Raw genomic sequence first — 22486 nt, 5'->3', positions numbered from 1 at the left:
ACCACAACACCTCTCCAGCAAGGGCACAGAACCGGGCTGAGGCTGAAATGGTTGAATTGACAGAAGTAGACTTCAGAGGTGGGTAATAATGAATTTCACTAAGCTAAAGGAGCATGCTATAACCCAATGCAAAGAAGCTAGGAATCATGGTAAAACAATGCAGGAGCTGACAGCCAGAATAACCAGTTTAGAGAGGAACATAGCCAACTCAATGGAGCCAAAAAACACAACACAAGACCTTCACAATGCAATCACAAGTATCAATAGTGGAATGGACCAAGTGGAGGAAAGAATCTTAGAGCTTGAAGACTATCTTTCTGAAATAAGACAGAGAAGAATAGAGAAAAAAGAATGAAAAGGAATGAACGAAACCTCCAAAAAACCTAGCATTATGTAAAGAGACCAAACCTACAACTAACTGGGGTACTTGAAAGAGATGGGGAGAATGGAACCAAATTGTAAAACACACTTCAGGATATCATATAGGAGAACTTCCCCACCTAGCAAGACAAGCCAACATTTAAATTCAGGAAATGCAGAAAATACCAGTGAGATACTCCATGAGAAGATCAGCCCTAAGACACATAATCATCAGATTCTCCAAGGTCAAAAGGAAAGAAAAAATGTTAAGGGCAGCCATAGAGAACGGCCAGGTCACCTACAAAGGGAAACCCATCAGACTAACAGCAGACCCCCTACAAACTGGAAGAGATTAGGTGTCAGTACTCAACATTCTTGAAGAAAAGGATTTCCAATCCATAATTTCATATCTGATCAAACTAAGCTTCATAAGTGAAGCAGAAATAAGATCCTTTTCAGACAAGCAGATGCTGAGGGAATTTGTCACCACCAGGTCTGCCTGGCAAGAGCTCCTGAAGGAAGCACTAAATATGGAAAGGAAAAACCATTACCAGCCACTACAAAAACACACTGAAGTACACAGACCAGTGACACTATGAAACAACCACGTACACAAGTCTGCAAAATAACCAGCTAGCATCATGATAACAGGATCAAATTCATACATAACAACACTAACCTTAAATGTAAATGGGCTAAATGCCCCAATTAAAAGACACAGAATGGCAAGCAGGGTAAAGAACCAAAACCTATCAGTATGCTGTCTTTGATACCCATCTCATGTGCAAAGACACATATATGCCCAAAATAAAGGGATAGAGGAAAATTTACCAAGCAAATGGAAAACAGAAAAAAGCGGAGGTTGCAATCCTAGTTTCTGACAAAACAGACTTTAAGCCAACAAAGATCAAAAAAGACAAGGGCAGTACATAAAGGTAAAAGGTTCAATTCAACAAGAAGAGCTAACTATCCTAAATATGTATGCGCCCAATACAGGAGCACCCAAATTCATAAAGCAAGTTCTCAGAGACCTACAAAGAGACTTAGACTGTCATACAATAGTCTCACACAACACTTTATCACCCCACCGACAATATGAGAAAGATCATTGAGACAGAAAATTAACAAAGATATTCAAAACCTGAACTCAGACCTGGATCAAGTGGACCTGATAGATATCTACAGAACTCTCCACCCAAATTCAATAGAATATACATCTTTATCGCCACATGGCAGTTACTCTAAAATTGATCACACAGTCAGAAGTAAAACACTCCTTAGCAAATGCAAAAGAACTGAAATCATAACAGTCTTCCAGACCACAGCAGAATCAAATTAGAACTCAAGAAACTCACTCAAAACCACACAACTACATGGAAATTGAACAACCTGCTCCTGAATGACTCTTGGGTAAATAGTGAAATTAAGGCAGAAATCAAGAAGTTGTTTGAAACTAATGAGAACAAAGACACAGCATACCAGAATCTCTGGGATGCGGCTAAAGCAGTGTTTTATTTTATTTTATTTTATTTTTTTTGAGACAGAGTCTTGCTCTGTCACCCAAGCTGGAGTGCAGTGGCGCGATCCTGGCTCACTGAAAGCTCCGCCTCCTGGGTTCACGCCATTCTCCTGCCTCAGCCTCCCGAGTAGCTGGGACTACAGGCGCCCGCCACCGCGCCCAGCTCATTTTTTGTATTTTTAGTAGAGACGGGGTTTCACCGTGGTCTCGATCTCCTGACCTTGTGATCCGCCCGCCTCGGCCTCCCAAAGTGCTGGGATTACAGGCGTGAGCCACCGCGCCCGCCTTAAAGCAGTGTTAAGAGGGAAATTTATAGCATGAAATGCCCACATGAAAAAGCTAGAAAGATCTTAAGTTACCAACTTAACATCTCAGCTAAAAGAACTAGAGAACCAAGAGCAAACAAACTCCAAAGCTAGCAGAAGAACAAGAAATAACCAAGATCAGAGCTGAACTGAAGGAGATAGAGACATGAAAAACCCATCGAAAAATAAATCTGGGAGGTGGTTTTTCGAAAAAATTAATAAAATAGCCTGCTAGCTAGACTAGTAAAGAAAAAAAGAGAGAAGAATCAAATAAACACAATTAGAAATGGTAAGGGGGATATCACCACTTACTCCACAGAAATACAGCCGACCATCAGAGAATACTATAAGCATCTCTGTGCACATAAACTAGAAAATCTAGAAGAAATGGATAAATCTCTGGACACATACACCCTCCCAAGACTGAACCAGGAAGGAAGTGAATCCTTCAATATACCAATAATGAGTTCTGAAATTGAGATAATAATAAATAGCCTACCAACCAAAAGAAGACCAGGACCAGACAGATTCACAGCTGAATTCTACCAGAGGTACAAAGAAGAGCTGGTACCATTTCTACTGGAACTACTCCAAAAAATTGAAAAAGAGGAAGCCCTCCCTAACTCATTCTGTGAGGCCAGCATCACCCTGATACCAAAACCTGGGAGAGATGCAACAATAAAAGAAAACTTCAAGATGGATTAAAGACTTAAATGTAAAACCTCAAACTATAAAAACCCTAGTAGAAAATCTAGGCAATACCATTCAGGACATAGGCATGGGCAAAAATTTTATGAAGAAAATAACAAAAGCAATTGCAACAAAAGCAATTGCAACAAAAGCAAAAATTGACAAATGGGGTCTAGTTAAACTAAAGAACTTCTGCACAGCAAAAGAAACTTATCAGAGTGAACAGTCAACCTACAGAATCGGAGAAAATTTTTGCAATCTACGCATCTGACAAAGGCCTAATATCCAGTCCACAAGGAACATAAAGAAATTTATATGAAAAAAACCTCATTAAAAAGTGGGCAAAGCGAGGTAATTTATAGATTCAATGCCATCCCCACTAAGCTACCAATGACTTTCTTCATAGAGTTGGAAAAAACTACTTTAAAATTTATGTGGAACCAAAAAAGAGCCTGCATTGCCAAGACAATCCTAAGCCAAAAGAACAAAGCTGAAGGCATCACGCTACCTGACCTCAAACTATACTACAAGGCTACAGTAACCAAAACAGCATGGTACTGGTACCAAAACAGAGATATAGACCAATGGGACAGAACAGAGCCATCAGAAATAATACCACACATCTACAACCATCTGATCTTTGACAAACCTGACAAAAACAAGAAATGGGGAAAGGATTCCCTATTTAATAAATGGTGCTGGGAAAACTGGCTAGCCATATGTAGAAAACTGAAACTGGATCCCTTATTTACACCTTATACAAAAATTAATTCAAGATGGATTAGAGACTTAAATGTTAGACCTAAAACCATAAAAACGCTAGAAGAAAACCTAGGCAATACCATTCAGGACATAGGCATGGGCAAGGACTTCATGTCTAAAACTCCAAAAACAATGGCAACAAAAGCCAAAATTGACAAATGGGATCTAATTAAAGTAAAGAGCTTTTTCACAGCAAAAGAAACTACCATCAGAGTGAACAGGCAACCTACAGAATGGGAGAAAATTTTTGCAATCTACTCATCTGACAAAGGGCTAATATCCAGAACCTACAAAGAACCCAAACAAATTTACAAGAAAAAAACAAACAACCCTATCAAAAAGCGGGCAAAGGATATGAACAGACACTTCTCAAAAGAAGACATTTATACAGCCAACAGACACATGAAAAAATGCTCATCATCACTGGCCATCAGAGAAATGCAAATCAAAACCACAATGAGATACCATCTCACACCAGTTAGAATAGTGATCATTAAAAAGTCAGGAAAAAACAGGTGCTGGAGAGGATGTGGAGAAATAGGAACACTTTTACACTGTTGGTGGGACTGTAAACTAGTTCAATCGTTGTGGAAAACAGTGTGGCAATTCCTCAAGGATCTAGAACTAGAAATGGCATTTGACCCAGCCATCCCATTACTGGGTATATACCCAAAGGATTATAAATCATGCTGCTATAAAGACACATGCACACATATGTTTATTGTGGCACTATTCACAATAGCAAAGGCTTGGAACCAACCCGAATGACCATCAATGACAGACTGGTTTAAGAAAATGTGGCACATATACACCATGAAATACTATGCAGCCATATAAAAGGATAAGTTCATGTCCTTTGTAGGGACATGGATGCAGCTGGAAACCATCATTATCAGCAAATTATTACAGTAAAAGAAAACCAAACACCACATGTTCTCACTCATAGGTGGGAATTGAACAATGAGATCACTTGGACACAGGAAGGGGAACATCACACACTGGGGCCTGTTGTGGGGTAGGGGGAGGGAGGAGGGATAGCATTAGGAGATATACCTAACATTAATGACGAGTTAATGGGTGCAGCACACCAACATGGCACATGTATACATATGTAATAAACCTGCACATTGTGCACGTGTACCCTAGAACATGAAGTATAATAAAAAAAAAAAAGTGGGCAAAGGACATGAACAGAAGGCATACATGAAGCCAACAAACCAAACATGAAAAAAAGCTCACCATCACTGATCATTAGAGAAATGCAAATCAAAATGACAATGAGATACCATCTCATGTCAATCAGAATGGCTATTATTAAAAAGTAAAAAAACAACAGATGTTGGCGAGGTTGCAGAGAAAAAGGAACACTTTTACACTGTTGGTGGGAATGTAAATTAGTTCAGCCATTGTGGAAGATAGTGTGGTGATTCTTCATAGACCTCGAAGCAGAAATATCATTTGACCCAGCAATCCCATTACTGGGTATGTACCCAAAGGAATATAAATCATTCTGATATAAAGATACATGCACACATATGTTAATCGCAGCACTATTCACAATAGTAAAGGCATGGAATAAACCTAAATGCCCATCAATGATAGACTGGATAAAGAAAATGTGGTACGTGTACACCATAGAATACTATGCAGCCATAAAAAGGAATCATGCCCTTTGTAGGGACATGGATGGAATTGGAAGCCATTATCCTTAGCAAACTAATGCAGGAACAGAAAACCAAACACCGCATGTTCTCGCTTATAGGTGGGAGCTGAATGATGAGAATATATGGACACATGGGGTACAACAACACACACTGGGGCCGGTCGGGGGTGTGGCAGGAGGGAGAGCATAAGGAAGAATAGCTAATGGATACTGAGCTTAATATCTCGGTGATGGGATGATCTGGGCAGCAAACCACTATGGCACACGTTTCCCCATTAACAAACCTGCACATCCTGCACATGTACCCAAGAACTTAAAATAAAAGTTGAAGAAAAAAAGAACTTAAAATAAAATATGTAAACATACAATAAAATATTTTTTTTCTTTATTAAAAAATGAAGAATTACTACATGTTCCAGCAATCTCACTTCTGGGTATATATCCAAAGGATCTGAAATCAGTATATTGAAGAGGTAGCTGCACTCCCATGTTCATTGCAGCAGTATTCACACTTGATCTTAGCCAAAAGGCCAAGAAGTAATATTGGGTAAAGAAAATGTGGCATATATACACAATGGAATACTATATGGCTTTTAAAAAGAAGGAAATTCTGGCCGGGCTCAGTGGCTCATGCCTGTAATCCCAGCACTTCGGGAGGCCGAGGCAGGTGGATCATCTGAGGTCAGGAGTTTGAGACCAGCCTGGCCAACATGGTGAAAACCCATCTCTACTAAAAATATAAGAATTAGCTGGGTGTGGTGGTACATGCCTGTGATCCCAACTACTCAGGAGGCTGAGGCAGGAGAGTCACTTGAACCCAGGAGACAGAGGTTGCAGTGAGCTGAGATCACGCCTCTGCATTCCAGTCTGGGCAACAGTGCGAGACTCCATTTCAAAAAATAAATAAAAATAAAAAACAATAAAAATAAAAAGAAGGAAATTCTGTCCTTTGTGACAACATGTTTAGATCTGGAATAACCCAGGCACAGAAGGACAAAGACCACATAAACACACTTATATGTGGCATCTAAAACAATCAAACTCATAGAAGCAGAGAGTAGAATGGCGATTACCAGAGGCTGAGGAGGTGGGGGATGAGAAGATGTTGGTCAAAGAGTACAAAGTTTCAGTGAGACAACAGGAATAAGTTTTTTGAGATATATTGCATAGAATGGTGACTATAGTTAATGATAATGTATATTTCAAAATTACTGAGTAAATTTCAAATGTTCTCATCACAAAAAATGTGATGGATATGTTAATTAGATTAATGTTAATTAATTTGATCATTTCACATTTTATACATATAACATCACTTTGTAGCCCCTAAATATATAAAATAATAAAAAATAAATAAAATTTTAATTCAGCAGGGGAAAAAATCAGTAATTATATCCACTTGCCACATGAGGTCATTATACCCTTGATTCTTTATTGTGCTCTGGCTGTAATCTAAGCATCATTATTTTGATGGTGAGTGGCTGGAAAAAAATAGTAGCTGATGAGAGGTTTCTTGCATTACCAGACTAACAGTATTATTGATTAATAAATATTTCATTGAGTGAGATTTTATGTGTACAGATTCAGGGGGGAAAATAAAATGAGCTGTTGGATTAAATACAGGCAGTGAAAACTACAGAACTTTTGGAATTACTTTAATATAAGAAAATCTGCTATACGACTCCCAGCTGCTTCTTTTGTTATTAAATTGAAGAATATCAATTGTCAGGTATTTAAGGGATAGTAGTAGGTTTGGTAATTATGCTTAACAGGTTTCCAGGAAATTTAATGTTTTACTTTTCACTCAGACCAAATATTAATGGCTGTCTTCCAAGACTGTTTACCATTTACTTAGTAATAATGTGCACAGAGAAGCTTATAGCTATTTTTACTATTCTATGGAACTACCTGGAACTTGGACAGATGTTATAGAAAATGATACAGTAACAGAGGTAGGTGAAACCTATCATTCTGAGACTTTTTTTTTTTTTTTGAGACACCATCTTGTTCTGTTGCCCAAACTAGAGTGCAGTGGCGCAATCATGGCTTACTGCAGCCTCAACTCTCAGGCTCAATCAATCCTCCCGCCTCAGCCTCTTGAGTTACTGGGACTACAGGTGCATGCCACCACACCTGGCAATTTTTTTTTTTTTTTTTCTGTAGAGATAGGGTTTCACTATGTTGACCAGGCTGACCTTGAACTCCTGGGCTCACGTAATCTGCTGGCTTTGGGATTACATGTGTGAGCCACTGTGCCAGACCTATCTTCTGAAACCTTTTAATGTTCTTTGGTGTCACTTCCAAATGTTGGTAGTAATGCTGCCTCATTGGTAATATTGAATATATTTGTGAGTGTGCATGCATGCACACTATTTTTTATTGTTTTTACTGTTATCCTCTGTTTATTAAGATTTAGCCAAAGGTAAATCCCTCTTAAAGTTGTCATTTTGTCATTGCAGTGACTATCAGTGACAGCGGAATCACTTTGTGTTAAAAGAGTAACTTTGGAAATTGGCTAATGTTATAAAACAATTTACACTCTGCTTGGCTCACCAACACTATTTTGATATGTTATACAATACTAGCTATCAAAGCGAGTATGGGCTCGGGAACCGAATTGTCAATATGGCATGTTATTTGCCATATTGGTTGACATGAACTGGTTGCTAGATTGGTACACTGACTTAATCCATTTTGTGCTGCTCAACCAGAATACCACAGAAGTAAGTAATTTATAAAGAACAGAAATTTATTTCCTCTCTGTTTTGGAAACTGGGAAGGCCAAGATAAAGGCGTTTGCAGGTTTGGTGTCAAGGACTTCCATGATGGTGCCTTGAACTCCATGTCCTCTAGAAGGGAGGAACACTTCCTCAACAAAAGAGTGGAAGAGAGCAAACCCACTCCCTCCAGCCCTTTTTATTAAGGCTCTAACCCATGAGGCTCCACCCTTATTACCTAAACACCTCCCGGTGGGCCCACCTCCCAACACTGTTGCATTGGGGATTAAGTTTCAACATGAGTTTTGGAAGCAACAAAAACATTTAAAAAACCATAGCATAAATGAAATAAACTTGCAGAGTATGGCAAATAACTTTAAACAAAACGACCTTACACTGCCAATTGAATATTGTCCTCTTCAGAATAGTTACTTTCAGAGACTGTGTGTTTATTCCAAAGGCTACCATCATTCAGAACACTCTTGGATCTGCATTTGGAGTCTGGGTCATATATTCTAAAAGTGTGGTTCAGGTTTTTCGTGTGTGTGTGACTGGATATGATTTTTTAAATGGCCATACATCATTTAGTGACAAGTATAGTGAATAAGATGGGTAGTCAAACTTGAAAAAAGCAGGTTATTAAAAAAAGATAGTAATAAGGCAGTTAGACCCATTTTCTTGTTCATTTATAAAGTATATCTGAAGGAAATTAATGGTTTTTTACTAAATCAAATGTTTTTTACTAATAGCAGACTCTAAACTAAGTACTTATACAGTATAAATAACTTCTTCGTGTGGTTACTTTGAAGGCACTACTAAGCATAGAAGATTCCAGTATAGTTTAAAAAATTATGTCCTATTACGTTTACGTGTGGTATATAGCAGCCGTCATTGTTAAGTTAGAATTTATGTTCAATATTTTTAACTTCTTGGAGGCAGTAATAATTAAAAACACAGGTTCCGAAGCCAGAATGCTGGCTATAAATCCTGACCCTGTTCCTTACTGTCTAACCTTGGGCAAGTCATTATAACCTTGGGCAAGTCATTATAACCTTGGGCAAGTAATGTATTCCAATTTTTTTTATCTATAAGAGAGTCATAAATAATAGTACCTACCTATAAAATTATGCCATTTCGATGTGTAGAACAGTGCTCGATGAATGTTAGCCATTACTATTAGTATCATTATTTCACTCAACGTCTTTGTTGATAAAAATATCTAGATAATTGGTAAGTTTGTGCAGTTACTAAAAAAGAATGAATAAGCTAGAACTACTGTAAGATCTCCACTGTATTTTTAAAGCGGAGGTAGCTATAATATGACCCCATTTCTTTCTTTTTGAAAAGTATGTAGGGCATATGTGCAGAAAGAGATTCACCAAACTGTTTATTGTGGTTACCTCTGGGGAGTGGGATTGGAATGGTGGGTTGAGATTCTTGGGAGAATGTCTTTGATATAAATATTAAACATTAGGCAATTCATTTAACATTAAATTTATTCATTCAGCAAATATTCATTGAGCTCCTACTGCATATCAGGGACTGGTGAAGAAATAGCTAAGTTTCTAGGAATTACTCTTTCCCTTGAGTAAGTTTGAAACTACATAGAGGTGATTGGATTGCTATCCAGATTCTCAGCATTCTACTTTATTTTTATTTTCTGTACTTTTATTTTTTGAATGGTGCTCAATATAAATATTTTTAGTATCTCCATTATTGTTTAAGAAAAGTATGATTTTTTCCTTTGTGAATGTAAATAGTCTGGTAATTTTTAAATACAAACCTGGGTTCATTGTTTTCAGATTGTAAAAATAATAAATATGTGTTATGGAAAACTCTCAGGAGAATTTGATGCTTGATACTCTCAACACCTTCTCTTGGGGTATAGATGGGATTAATAGGCTATGGTTATTATCTATTGCTTTTAAGCAAGGTATGTAAAGATCTTTGCACCCCTTTCTAGAAGATAGGTTGTGACAAAGAGAACTTTGTATTAGTATTACTATAAATTAAATAGATAACTATTAATACCTATAAATTATCTTTAAAGTCTGTTTAGAAATTGCCCTTGCTCTTTCTGTTCTTCTAAAAGTTAGAAGTCTATTACTCTTCTTTTATTTGGGTAAAAGAATACAGTCAGTGTCATGAGTCCAGTATTTCTGCTTTGAAGAAGTGATTAGAGAAGCAAAATACACTATACCTCACCTTCACCCAAACAGTTACTCAGACGTTCCCACAAGCGCATTGTTGCAGGCTGCCAGCAAAACCCATCAGCACCTCAGACTCTTCGGACAGTTAAAGAATGCCGTCTTCGGTGCAGCAGTGCAGGTAACACCTGGGTAATTCCTGGGTAATACTTTATTTAAAATGGACTAAAAGGAACGTGAATGAAATTCTTTGACTCATCTCCATCTCTTGGTATCCTGCAATTTCTATTTTACTGTAAACAAATTAATCAAGGTGAGGGGAGGCATTCCCAATTTCTTGGGGACTAGAGCAGTATTTAATATAGAAAATTAAACAGTCTGGAAAATTATAAATAAAAAAGTATAGTTTAAAGGAAAGTATAGTTTACTGGAAATGCTGGATTTCATATATCCTCATGTGTGTGCATATATGCATATGCATAGACCTATTTTCTACATTTGTGTGTATTTGTCATCTTTAGAGATATTTTGTCTACATTCAGAAACTGAAATCCTACATTTGCTATTGGAAATGTAATAATACATGATTTCTTTTTTTTTTTTTTTTTTTTTTGAGACGGAGTCTCACGCTGTTGCCCAGGCTGGAGTGCAGTGGCGCGATCTCGGCTCACTGCAAGCTCCGCCTCCTGGGTTCACGCCATTCTCCTGCCTCAGCCTCCTGAGTAGCTAGGACTACAGGCGCCCGCCACCGCGCCCGGCTAATTTTTTGTATTTTTAGTAGAGACGGGGTTTCACTGTGGTCTCGATCTCCTGACCTTGTGATCCGCCCGCCTCGGCCTCCCAAAGTGCTGGGATTACAGGCTTGAGCCACCGCGCCCGGCCCATGATTTCTTATACTAAGATTTGATTATCAACAATATTTATTAAAGCCGTTTTCATTGTTATATGAGAGGTATCTGTACCTAACTTAATGGACATAAAGCTAAATATTTTATAAACTAGAATTTGGTATATTAATATTTTCAATTGGTTTATAATTTGAGGTGATTTTTTTTTTTTTTTTTTACTTCCACTTGATCTCCAGTTGGCAATGACAATAAATGTAAACATGTTTTTTCTTTATAAAAATACAATATGCCAGTTTGAAGCTGCAGTGAGCTATGGTTATGTCACTGCACTCCAGCCTGGGTGACAGAGCCAGACACTTTCTCAAAACAAAACAAAACAAAACAAAACAACATGCCCATTAAAAGAATTTGGAGATTGCAGAAATGTTCAAATAAGAAAATAGCCCTGTGGATCCCATAATGCAGAGATAACAGTATCCTAGCTGACTATTGTATTCCAGCTTTATGTACTTTCATCTAATTTTTCTTTTTTACCAAGTTAAGATTATGCAGTAGATTCAATTTTGTGCCCTGCTTTTTTCTCTTAAAGTATATTGTGAAAATTTTCTTATGTCTGTTGTTTTTGAATTCAATTATGCCCATCATTTATTGATTCCATAATGTTTGAAAAGTACAAATAAAGTTTCAGCTATTGGCTGGACGTAGTGGCTCACACCTGTAATCCCAGCACTTTGGGAGGCTGAGGCAGGTGAATCGCTTGAGGTCAGGAGTTCGAGACCAGCATGGCCAAAATGGTGAAAGCTCGTCTCTACTAAAAATACAGAAAAAATTAGCTGGGCGTGGTGGTGGGCGCCTGTAGTCCCAGCTTTTTACATTTGCAAAAGACCTCTAATCTAAGAAAATTTATTGTAACATTTTCTCCAGAAATTCTATTTGTTCATGCTTGTGTGTGTGTTAGATGAAGCACTATCTTACAAGCTGTTGTAAGGAGCCAATAATATAAAATCTGTGAACTATAAAACACACAAATGTTAATAGTTATTATTCAAGGAGTTCCAGGAAAGAAAACTAAAAGGCAAAAGCAACTCTCGATTCCAGCAAGTTGTGGTCAGTTTTCTTTTTAGAACAAATGGAAATTGGGTATGAGAATCTTTCTGTAAGAAATGCAGAAATAACTCCTTTGACTTTCACATCTTCCTGCTGAAAAGGTACACGTTTTTAAACTGATCATTTCTCTAGATCTTAGGGCAAGAGGGAATAGAATTATTTTTATACTGTTTTAATTTTCAACAAGGCATGTTTATGGTACCTATCCCTTAGAGGGAAGAAAAGAGCAAGGGAAAAATGGTATATCTGTCCACCACCACCTGCTATTTTTAGATTGGCTAGGAAGTCCTATTTGGCTGCCTTTGCCCATCTCATTTGGCAACTCTTGAGCCTGCATCATTCAGATGATATAAGAAGCTTAGAAGGTAGAAAAGTGGATTTCTTAAATTTTTCAGACGACATTGCTGAAAAACGTATTACCACAGAGAATTTGAAGGACATTGACTGTAAGTAAAACAATAAATCTTTTCATTTAGTGCGGTGGGCATATGCCACACAAAAGACATGATGTGTTTTCACCTTTCTGACTTAATAAGGGGTGAGGAAGCGATGAACCTTCTGTCCCAATTTGATTTTCATCCATTATTAAAAGAAATACTAATATAGAAAAAGGTGCAAATACAGTTGCACACACACAAGTATATATATGCTCATATATTTTTATGGTATTTTAGAATAAGATCCTTGGAAAAGAAAGAGAAACAATATGAATGCCAAGAGAAGAACACACAGAAGCAATCCTGGAAATGACAGATTTTAAGATTAATGCACTAAGTTAGATGAATTTTAATGGTAAAGAAGTAGAAGGTTAATAGAGAAATTGAATTTTCTATTTACTTGGATAAAAGAACTTAGTATCATACCCATGGATCATTTTAAATGAGCAAACGTGGGCATTTTACAAATAATACAATTTAAATAGTTTTATTGGTAGTTTCTATAAAGTGTTCTGAAACATTTTCGTTGTTGGGTACAGTAATTTGCCAAAATCTCCATTAAAAGTCAGGTTATACGTGTTATGTAGTTTTTCTTTTGCCTATATTATTACCCTTCTAGCTTCCTTCACTAACTTTTCTTAACTATTGTTAAATTATCATTCTCTTATAACTAAAAAATTTTATTAAATGAGTCAAATGCTCAATGAGAAAAAATAAAATATTTATTTTCTATTATAATTACAATAATTGTTTGTACCTGGTATTTTTAATATGTGCAAAAATTCTAATACAATTATATTAGAAAATTTATTTAAAGCCAGCTCTATTTCAAGCTATATAATTATTTTAAGTAACTGTATATTTAAGATGAAATTTATTTTTTCATAACTGTTCCAAAATTGATATTTTTCTTGTCCAAAAGAGTTTGAGAGACATTTGCATTGTAAGCTTCGTCTTATGTGTAGTAGTAATGTAAAACAATTTTGCTACTAGGAAAAGGTATGGATATAGTGCTCTATTTAAATTTGTGACTGTGAAATCAGTGATATATTATATAAAGGAATATCCACCCAGAATGATTTAAATTTAAAAATAATTTTTTTATGGGTCTAACCTGCTTGTAAAGAAAGGTCAGGGAGCATTTATAAACTGCTTTATTGTTTACAAAGGACCTTTACATGCTTTATTATTTAATCCTGACAATAACACTGTGCGGATTATTATTTAATCCTGACAATAACACTCCCTTTCATAGGTGAGAAAACTGAGGCTCACAGAGATCACAGTTTGTGTGTAATAAAGCCACGATTTCAATTAGAGACTGAATCACTGGAAAGGATTCTGTAGAAACGATGCCTATGCGGGGCGGCATCTTGTAAAAGATTGATTATTACACATTGTATGTCTGTATCAAAATATCTCAGGTACCCCATAAATATATACACCTACTCTGTACCCAAAACACTAAAGATAAAAAATTAAAAAAAATAGGTTCTACAGGGCTCTTTTAAATCCACATTTCTGTGATTTCTATAATTTTAGAGAGGCAATATGTACGTTAAAGTAGGAAACCAGACCTGGATTTACTGTATCCTGGCCTTGAGCAAGTAATTCAGCTTTTCTGAACCTCAATTCTTCATCAGGGACAATTTTAGTAACTTGCAGTTTTATTGAAAAGATGAAATGAGATAACGTAGAAAAGAGCAATGCTCTTAACTGCTTAGTGTAGAGCTATTGTTAATATGTATAATTCCAAATACAGCAATCCTTTTAATATTCCACAGTCACGCCTGTGGATGACTGCAGAGCCCATTAGAGTCATGCCTTTGAAGGGGAATATTATAATACTAATCAATAACTGGTTTTGGTGAATTAGAAAAATGAACTGAGAATTTGTTGAAGATGTTAAAAGTAGAGGAGGGAATTGGATAAATTGAAGCCAATTTGAAATGATAATTTGAAATGAAAACCAAATAAAAATTAAAAGCAATGCAGATGGAAGGAAGGCCATTACAGGAGTAAGAAGTATGTCAAGACCTAGCTAAGTGGAAGGAAAGAGTGAGAACCACTTGGCACACAATTTCAGGACTGGTCATGTATTAGGGCAGCCTCCAGCAACCTCTGTGGTTCATGGACATGGAAAAGTTCAGCAGTGGAATGGAATGGCTTTAGCGTCTGATAGACCCAGGTAAAAATTTGCGCTGTGCCACTTGCTAACTATCTAATCTTAGACAAGTTATTTAACATCCTCTGTCTCTATAAAATGAGGGTGATAATTCTACCTCATGGAGTTGCTTTGAAGATTAAATAAGGTATCTATGTAAGGTGTTAACTTATTTTTCTGTTTATTGCCTCCTCTTCTGCCAACAAAAATATAAGATTTGTATGGAGAGGGTCTATATCTCTGTCCCTGTTGTATAAAATATAATAGTAAACCTTTGAATATTTTTTGAATGACTGAACAAATGAACCCATCAAAGTTATCTATATATAGTAAGGCCATATGCCTCATTGAATGACATGAGGAAAATACTCCCAAGCTACAGTGGCATTCATAAGATTTTTGTCGTGATCCATCCTTGTCTAAATTTCTATTATATTTATTGTTCAACCATTCAAGTAACATTTAACCATATGGTGTTTTACGTCATCCATTTTATTTTATTTCTCTGATTGTACTGTTAAGTTAATGAAGTTATTTTGTTAAGTTATATAATTAAGTTATTTTGTCCATCGTCATCCAGTCTGATGCTATGCTTAGAGTATCACCAGACTGAAATAAGAATATAAGTTGTGAATTATTGGGCCATATAATGAGAAAGTTATACTTGATAATGGTGATTGGTGAATGCAATTTATACTTGCTAATGGTATGATTTTGGCTGAAGATGAAAATATATTTTCTTCAATTGCTATTTGTCAGATAAATAGCAAATGTCTGTCAACTGAAAGACATGATGTAAATGGACAGGAAAAAGACAGAAAGAGCTATTTGACAGTATATATATTCTAATCCCAGAACAAAGGGTATGGGTTGCTGGATATTTTAAGATAATCTTTGACTAACACGATCTCTCGCTTCTGGGCCTTTGCGCATGTCTTTTTCTGGAAAATTGCCCTTACACTCTTCCCTTCACTCGATAATTCCTACTCATCTTTCAGTTATCAGTTCAATGTCGCTTTCTCTGCGGTACCAACCTAAGTCTGGATGAAGTGTCTCTCCTCTGGGCTCCCATAGGACCATATATACTTTTGCTATTATATTAGGTTGGTACAAAAGTAACTGTGGTTTTTAATATATGTAAAATTATATTGTAATTGCCTGTTTGTTTGTGTCCCCTACTAGATGATCACTCCACAAGGGCAGGAGCTGTATATGCCTTCCATTATACTCTAATACAGTATAGTAAATATATAACGCAGCTTAATAAACATTTCTTGAATCAATGAATGAAAAATGACTATGAACAAATGGAAGAAAAAACCCTTCAAAGTAATAGCTGTCATTTACTGGATGTCTGTTAAATGACTGGGCTTTTATAGATGTTAATATTTAATCTTTGTAACAGTTCAGATGGGGCAATTGAGGTTCAAAGGACTCAACTTGGTCAAAGTGATAATGCTGAGATTTGAACCAGAATCTCTCTGGATCCAAAGCCTCTAATGTTTCTAACTGGTGATACTGCCTATTTCATACCTTACATTTGTATATGCTCCTACAGGGCACAAAACATCATTATTCCTTATAACAGCTTTGTGAAGCCAGGTGCTATTTCCCATTTTATATCTAGTAAGTGGCAAAGCTATGACTTTCAAATTCGATATTCTGGTTCGAGGTGCATTCGCTTTCCGTGATAACACAGTTGTCTCATTCTAAAGGATTTAAAGGTGTAGCCCTTAACAAATATGCTGAGATGATAAAAATTTAGAAAATAAGAAGTTTTTGATTCATAGAAAACAGAAACAGTTCCAGATAGGTGTATTTTAGCAGGGCTAGAGTAAATTCCAAATTTTCTTTGTAACTTTTCCTTGAGAAAAGACAAATTAATCAAATTGGGAATAATTGCTGTTAATACTATCAAGTTCTTTCTTCTCTTTGACGTCTGATTATTTCATGGTCTCATATTACTACGAGCTTGGAATTGATAGAATCCCTACTGAAGAAACTATTGATGATGGGACAGCCTGAATCTTGGGTCCATTTCAGGCAGTTCGTTCCTACCAGTGGCCCTCCTTGTCTCAGTTTGTTTTTCAGTTACTTTGCTTATCCCACACCCCTCAAATTTTGGCTTGTGCTAGGAGGGAGCTTAGTGGGTTTGCCCTAGAGTTCATTGACTTTGGCCATCCTTGGCCTATGACTTGACTTTGCTCTTTATCCTTCTGCCAAAAATTACTTCTGTTGAGAGGTAAGGGTGTAGAGATGAGGTAGTGGGGAGTGTTGTATTTTTGACCAAAAGAGGCAGAGTGCTAGAACTAAGGAAAACAGTTCTCTACAACTTCTTCCTGAAAATGGGAGAGTCTCTCACACATGCAGAGGAAAAAAAAAAAAATTAGTGTGAAAAGCAATTCAAATGTATTTTTGTAGTACTACCATAGTGTTTGGCAGCTGCTTTGACACATACGTCACTGAACTGTAGGGCAATGCAAATGTGGAATCTCAAAAAGGAAAGAGTTTTCTTTTTTTAATTTTCAAAAACATTTTTTTAAAGCTTTGAAAGATTATAGTTTCTAAAACCACAATGAACTGAAGTTCTATTATAATCTTTTAAAAATGTTAGATTTAAATGCAAGACTTAAAATCAATTGCAAATTTGAAAATAAATTGCTCTAAAACAAATATTATTCAAATGTATATCTTGATTATTGGCTATTTTGTTCTGCACTGTGCTGTTCTGTAAATGTTTGATGAAGCCGTAGTTCATTATTTACTTTTCTTTGATCTCCCTGCCAGCTAAATATATTTGTGTTTCTGTTTTCCTTGTGACTTTGCATTTGTGCTATCTGCCATTGGAATGTTGAATCTATGAGTCTGATTCTTTGTAGGGGAGAAAAAGAGAGTAATGTGGATAACCCAGGCCTAAGTAGGTTGTGGTTGAATAAAAGGAAATACCAGGCTAACTCTTTTTAAACTGAGGTATAGTTTATATAAAGTCTGTGCCTCTTAAACAAACTTTTTAAAACATTTTTCATTTTTTAAATTTTTTGCGTTGGGGGTCTCACTTTGTTGCCCAGGCTAGAGTGCACTGGTATGATCATAGCTTACTGCAGCCTTAACTTCTGGGCTCAAGTGATCCTTCCACCTCAGCCTCCAGAGCAGCTGGGACTACAAGTCTGAGACAATACACCTGGCTAATTTTCAAAAATTTTTGTAGAGATAGGGTCTTGCTATGTTGCCTAGGTTAGTCTCAAACCCCTGGCCTCAAGCAATCCTCCTGCCTTGGCCTCCCATAGTGTTGGGATTAGGGGTATGAGCCACCGCATATGGCCTTTTTGAAGAAACATTTTTTATTTTGAGATGGAGTTTCACTCTTGTCGCCCAGGCTGGAGTGCAGTAGCGTGATCTCGGCTCACGGCAACCTCTGCCTCCCAGATTCAAGCGATTCTCCTGCCTCAGCCACCTGAGTAGCTGGGACTACAGGCATGTGCCACTATGCCTGGCTAATTTTTGTATTTTTAGTGGAGATGGGGTTCCACCATGTTAGTCAGGCTGGTCTCGAACTCCTGACCTCAGGTGATCTGCCTGCCTTGGCCTCCCAAAGTGTTGGGTTTACAGGCGTGAGCCACTGCGCCTGGCCAATGTTTGTTCAACAAACATTTTAAAGTATATATACATCCATCTTACCACCACCCGGATCAAAATACAGACCATTTTTGGTGCCATCAGACTCTCAGGTGTGCTCTTTCTCTTAGGCATTACCTACTCCCAAGGATAACCACTAGTCTGATTTTCATCACCATCATTAGTTTGGTCAGGGCAACCTTTTTTTTTTTTTTTAGACAGTGTCTTGCTCTGTCATCCAGGCTAGAGTGGCAGGATCACCACTCACTGCAACCTGCAACCTCCGCCTCTCAGTCTCAAGCGATCCTCCAACCTTAGCCTCCTGAGTAGCTGAGACTACGTGTGCGCCACCAGGCCCAGCTAATTTTTTGCATTTTTTGTAGAGATGAGGGAGTCTCTCCATGTTGCCCAGGCTGGTCTTAAATACCTGGGCTCAAGTGATCCGCCTGCCTTGGCCTCTCAAAGTGTTGGGATTATAAGTGTGTGCCATTACTTAGCCTGGGACAGCCATTTTTAGCAGTGCTTTTTACATAAAACATCATGAATGGGAGTGACTGATACAAAGTTTGAAGATTAGGAAAAAGTTCCATCTTTTGTTATGACATACATGACAGTTGTGATATGTTTGCTACATCTCAAAGATAGACATTCCCAACTGGTTCCAGTGAGTCACACATTTGTTAGAGGGCAGCCTTTGACTGACCCTGCTAGTTGCCTATACAATACATATTCTCTTTTTCTTTCTTACTAAAGAGAACCATTATGTTTTTCAGGGCAGGCACGTACATAGATAAAATACTCACCTCCCCAGATTCCCTTACAAATAAAAGCAGTCATGTGACTGATTCTGGCTAATGAGATGAAAGGAAAAATATCTGGGAGAATAGTCCTTAAAAAAATCTTACAAGAATTAGACTTTACTTTTCTGCCTTTCTATGGAACGTGGACATAGAGGACAAAGGTACATTCTCAATCTTGTATCCCTGAGGACAAAACAAAAAACAAAAACAAAAACAAAATGAAACAAAACAAAACAGACTTGAAAGATGATAGAGCAGGTAAAAAGAAGGAAATCATTTCCTTGATAACACTCTTGACAGGCTGCACCGGCTTTGGTCCACCTATTACGGAGTTTCTTGCTACATGAGAAAATTACTTTCTTGTTAAGCTGCTGTTTATAGGATTTTCTGTTACTTGCAGCTATTTGCATTTCTCTCATATATTTCCCAAATTTTGATTGGGACCATTAGAGACCATGGACGCCGAAAAGATCATGTTATTAAAACCAGTTTTCTCAACATCTCCAAGTCACTTTATCCTTGTTTTATATACTAACAACCCCTAAAGCACTAGTTGAAAAACATTTAGCTTCTATTCTTTCTTTGGACAGTTATTTACAACTACTTTAAGCTAGAATGATAATTGTTAACCTCCCTAAGTTCCCACACAATGATTTGTTTCTGAACGCTTCTCTTTTTCCAAAAGTACAGCATTTAATTTAATTTTCTTAATGAATAAAATCAGGTTTTTTTTTTAGAGTTGATATTACCCTTTCCAAATGTCTCAGTTTGGATACTATAAGAATAGAAATGGGAACCAGCTGTTTAACAATTTCCGTTCTCACAAATAATCCTTATAAGTCTGTCATTGGATTAGGCTACAGGTCAAAGAATCAGAAGACTTTCTCATTTATTTGTTTTATATGTTTATGTTTGTCTCCCCTTTGCTATTGTTTCTCAGAGTCTAGAAAACTGAGTGGTACCTGGAAGATACTTATTTGTTGACTGATTGACTGAATGAATTACTTTACTAGTGTAAACAGTAACACAGTGGACTCCTTTGTATCAGTCAGTATAAGTTAGGTGATGCTACAGTAACAAAGTACAAAGTCTTAGTGGCTTCAAACAACAAAAGTTGATTTCTCAATTACATAAAAAGGCCGGGTGTGGTGGCTCAGGCCTGTAATCCCAGCACTTTGGGAGGCTGAGGCAGGTGGATCACGAGGTCAGGATATCGAGACCATTCTGGCTAACACGGTGAAACCCTGTCTCTACCGAAAATACAAAAAAAAAAAACTAGCCGGGCGAGATGGTGGGCGCCTGTAGTCCCAGCCACTTGGGAGGCTGAGGCGGGAGAATGGCGTGAACCCGGGAGGCGGAGCGTGCAGTGAGCCGAGATTGCGCCACTGCACTCCAGCCTGGGAGACAGAGCAAGACTCCGTCTCAAAAAAAAGAAAAAAAAAAAAAAAAAAATTCCAATGTTGATCACTTTGGGGGACTCTGTTTATTACAGTTACTTAGACACTCAAAATGAAGGAGTCTTTACCTTGCCAGATGTGTCTACAATTGCCAAGGTGGGAAAGGGGATATTGTGACTTTGTACTTTTTTTTTTTTTCTTGAGACAGAGTCTTGCTCTGTCGCCCAGGCTGGAATGCAGTGGCACGATCTCAGCTCACTGCAAGCTCCACGTCCTGGGTTCACACCATTCTGCTGCCTCAGCCTCCCCAGCAGCTGGGACTACAGGTGCCTGTCACCACGCCCGGCTAATTTTTTTGTATTTTTAGTAGAGATGGGTTTCACCATGTTAGCCAGGATGGTCTCGATCTCCTGACCTCGTGATCCGTCCGCCTCGTCCTCCTGAAGTGCTGGGATTACAGGTGTGAGACACTGCGCCCGGCCTGTACATTGGTTTTTAAAGGCTTCTTGATGAAAGCGATGTATGACACTTTCATATTTTATTGACCAAAGTCAATGGCCAATCTCTAGGTAATAGGGAAATGAAATATCACCCTGCTCCCAAATGAAGGAGAAGTAGAACATTTAAATAGCTGTAATGATTAAATATGATCAATACAAAATTAGAGAAATTGATTTGCAAATTCTGTTTCTGGCAACATTGTGGGCTAGAAATCTGGTTTGTTCATTCTATTAGAAAGCAACTTAAAATACTGGTTTGAATATAAAACAATTCTCAAATGCTTCCACAAGCAAAAAAGAAAATGAGGACATTTACATCAGAGAATGAGTGAAGATGAGCCTACAGATGTGACTGCAATGGAAACTGACTTTTAAACCTTGGTGCTAAGCGGAGCGGGAGGCTGGGGCAGCAGTTCTGGTATGGAACCCACAAATCTGCATTAAAAAATACTATGACGTTTGTGAATAGCAGTATTCTCTTGCATCAGTTTCTCAGTAAGTTTCAGAAATTCAAGAGCCAGGAAAAGCCTGGAAAAGTTCAACCTTTAAAAATAAGCTGTCTTGGCTGGGTGTGGTGGCTCACGCCTGTTATCCCAGCACTTTGGGACGCCAAGGTGGGTGGATCACTTGAGGCAAGGAGTTGGAGTCCAGCCTGGCCAACATAGCGAAACCCCATCTCTACTAAAAATACAAAAATTAGCCGACCATGGTGGCGCACTCCTGTAGTTCCAGCTATTCAGGAGACTGAGACAGAGAATTGCTTGAACCCAGGAGGTGAAGGTTACAGTGAGCCGAGATCACACCACTGCACTCCAGTCTAGGTGACAGAGCACAGCCTGGATGACAGAGTGAGACTGTCTAAAAAAAAAAAAAAAAAAAAAAAAAAAAAGCTGTGTTTTGGTTCTAAAATGATTCAATAGAAAGATCTAAGACCAGAATCTAGATTCCTTGTTTTTATCTAGTAATTTGAGAAATATATTCCTTGGTTTCCATAGTATGGGGCTATCGATAAAGATATTTTAACAAATGTCTGTTAATTTTAAAGTATTAAAATATTTTTTATTGTTTTGAGCAGGCACAACATATTTACAGCACAAAATTCAAATCTATAAATGAATATAATTGAAAATTAGATTATTTTTTCATTCTCTGGTGCCTAGTTCCCTTCCCAGAGGCAATCATTGCTACTAACTTCTTAAGTTATCCTTCCAGAGATGTTTGAGCGTGTGTGTTTGTGTGATTCTTTTTAAAAATCTCACAAATGGTAGCATACTAAGTTCACTATTTCTTCATTTATTTAACTCTACTGTCTTGAAGAGCATTTCCTATCAATACATATAGATTTGCCTTATTCTTGGAAGGTTGCATATGATTCCATTATATAGATGTATCCCAATTGTTCTAATATTTTGATATTTCAGATAATGCTACATAAATATCCTTGTACATATCTTT

General features: G+C 37.3%; 1 protein-coding gene across 1 annotated transcript in view; it reads left to right on the top strand.

Annotated features, from left to right (window-relative positions):
• The first annotated feature begins 12435 nt into the window (after positions 1-12435).
• SLC4A4 (solute carrier family 4 member 4) overlaps positions 12436-22486 on the top strand; it is a 493252-nt gene continuing 483201 nt past the window's right edge. The window contains exon 1 of the mRNA XM_065545104.2: positions 12436-12564. The gene's annotated coding sequence lies outside the window, so the exon portion shown is untranslated. The remainder of the gene's footprint in view (positions 12565-22486) is intronic.

This window comes from Macaca fascicularis, chromosome 5 (assembly GCF_037993035.2).
Source record: "Macaca fascicularis isolate 582-1 chromosome 5, T2T-MFA8v1.1".
In the NCBI taxonomy this organism is placed as follows: Eukaryota; Metazoa; Chordata; class Mammalia; order Primates; family Cercopithecidae; genus Macaca; species Macaca fascicularis.
Note: the sequence above shows the minus strand (reverse complement) of the source record. Positions and strands in the feature narration are given on the sequence as shown.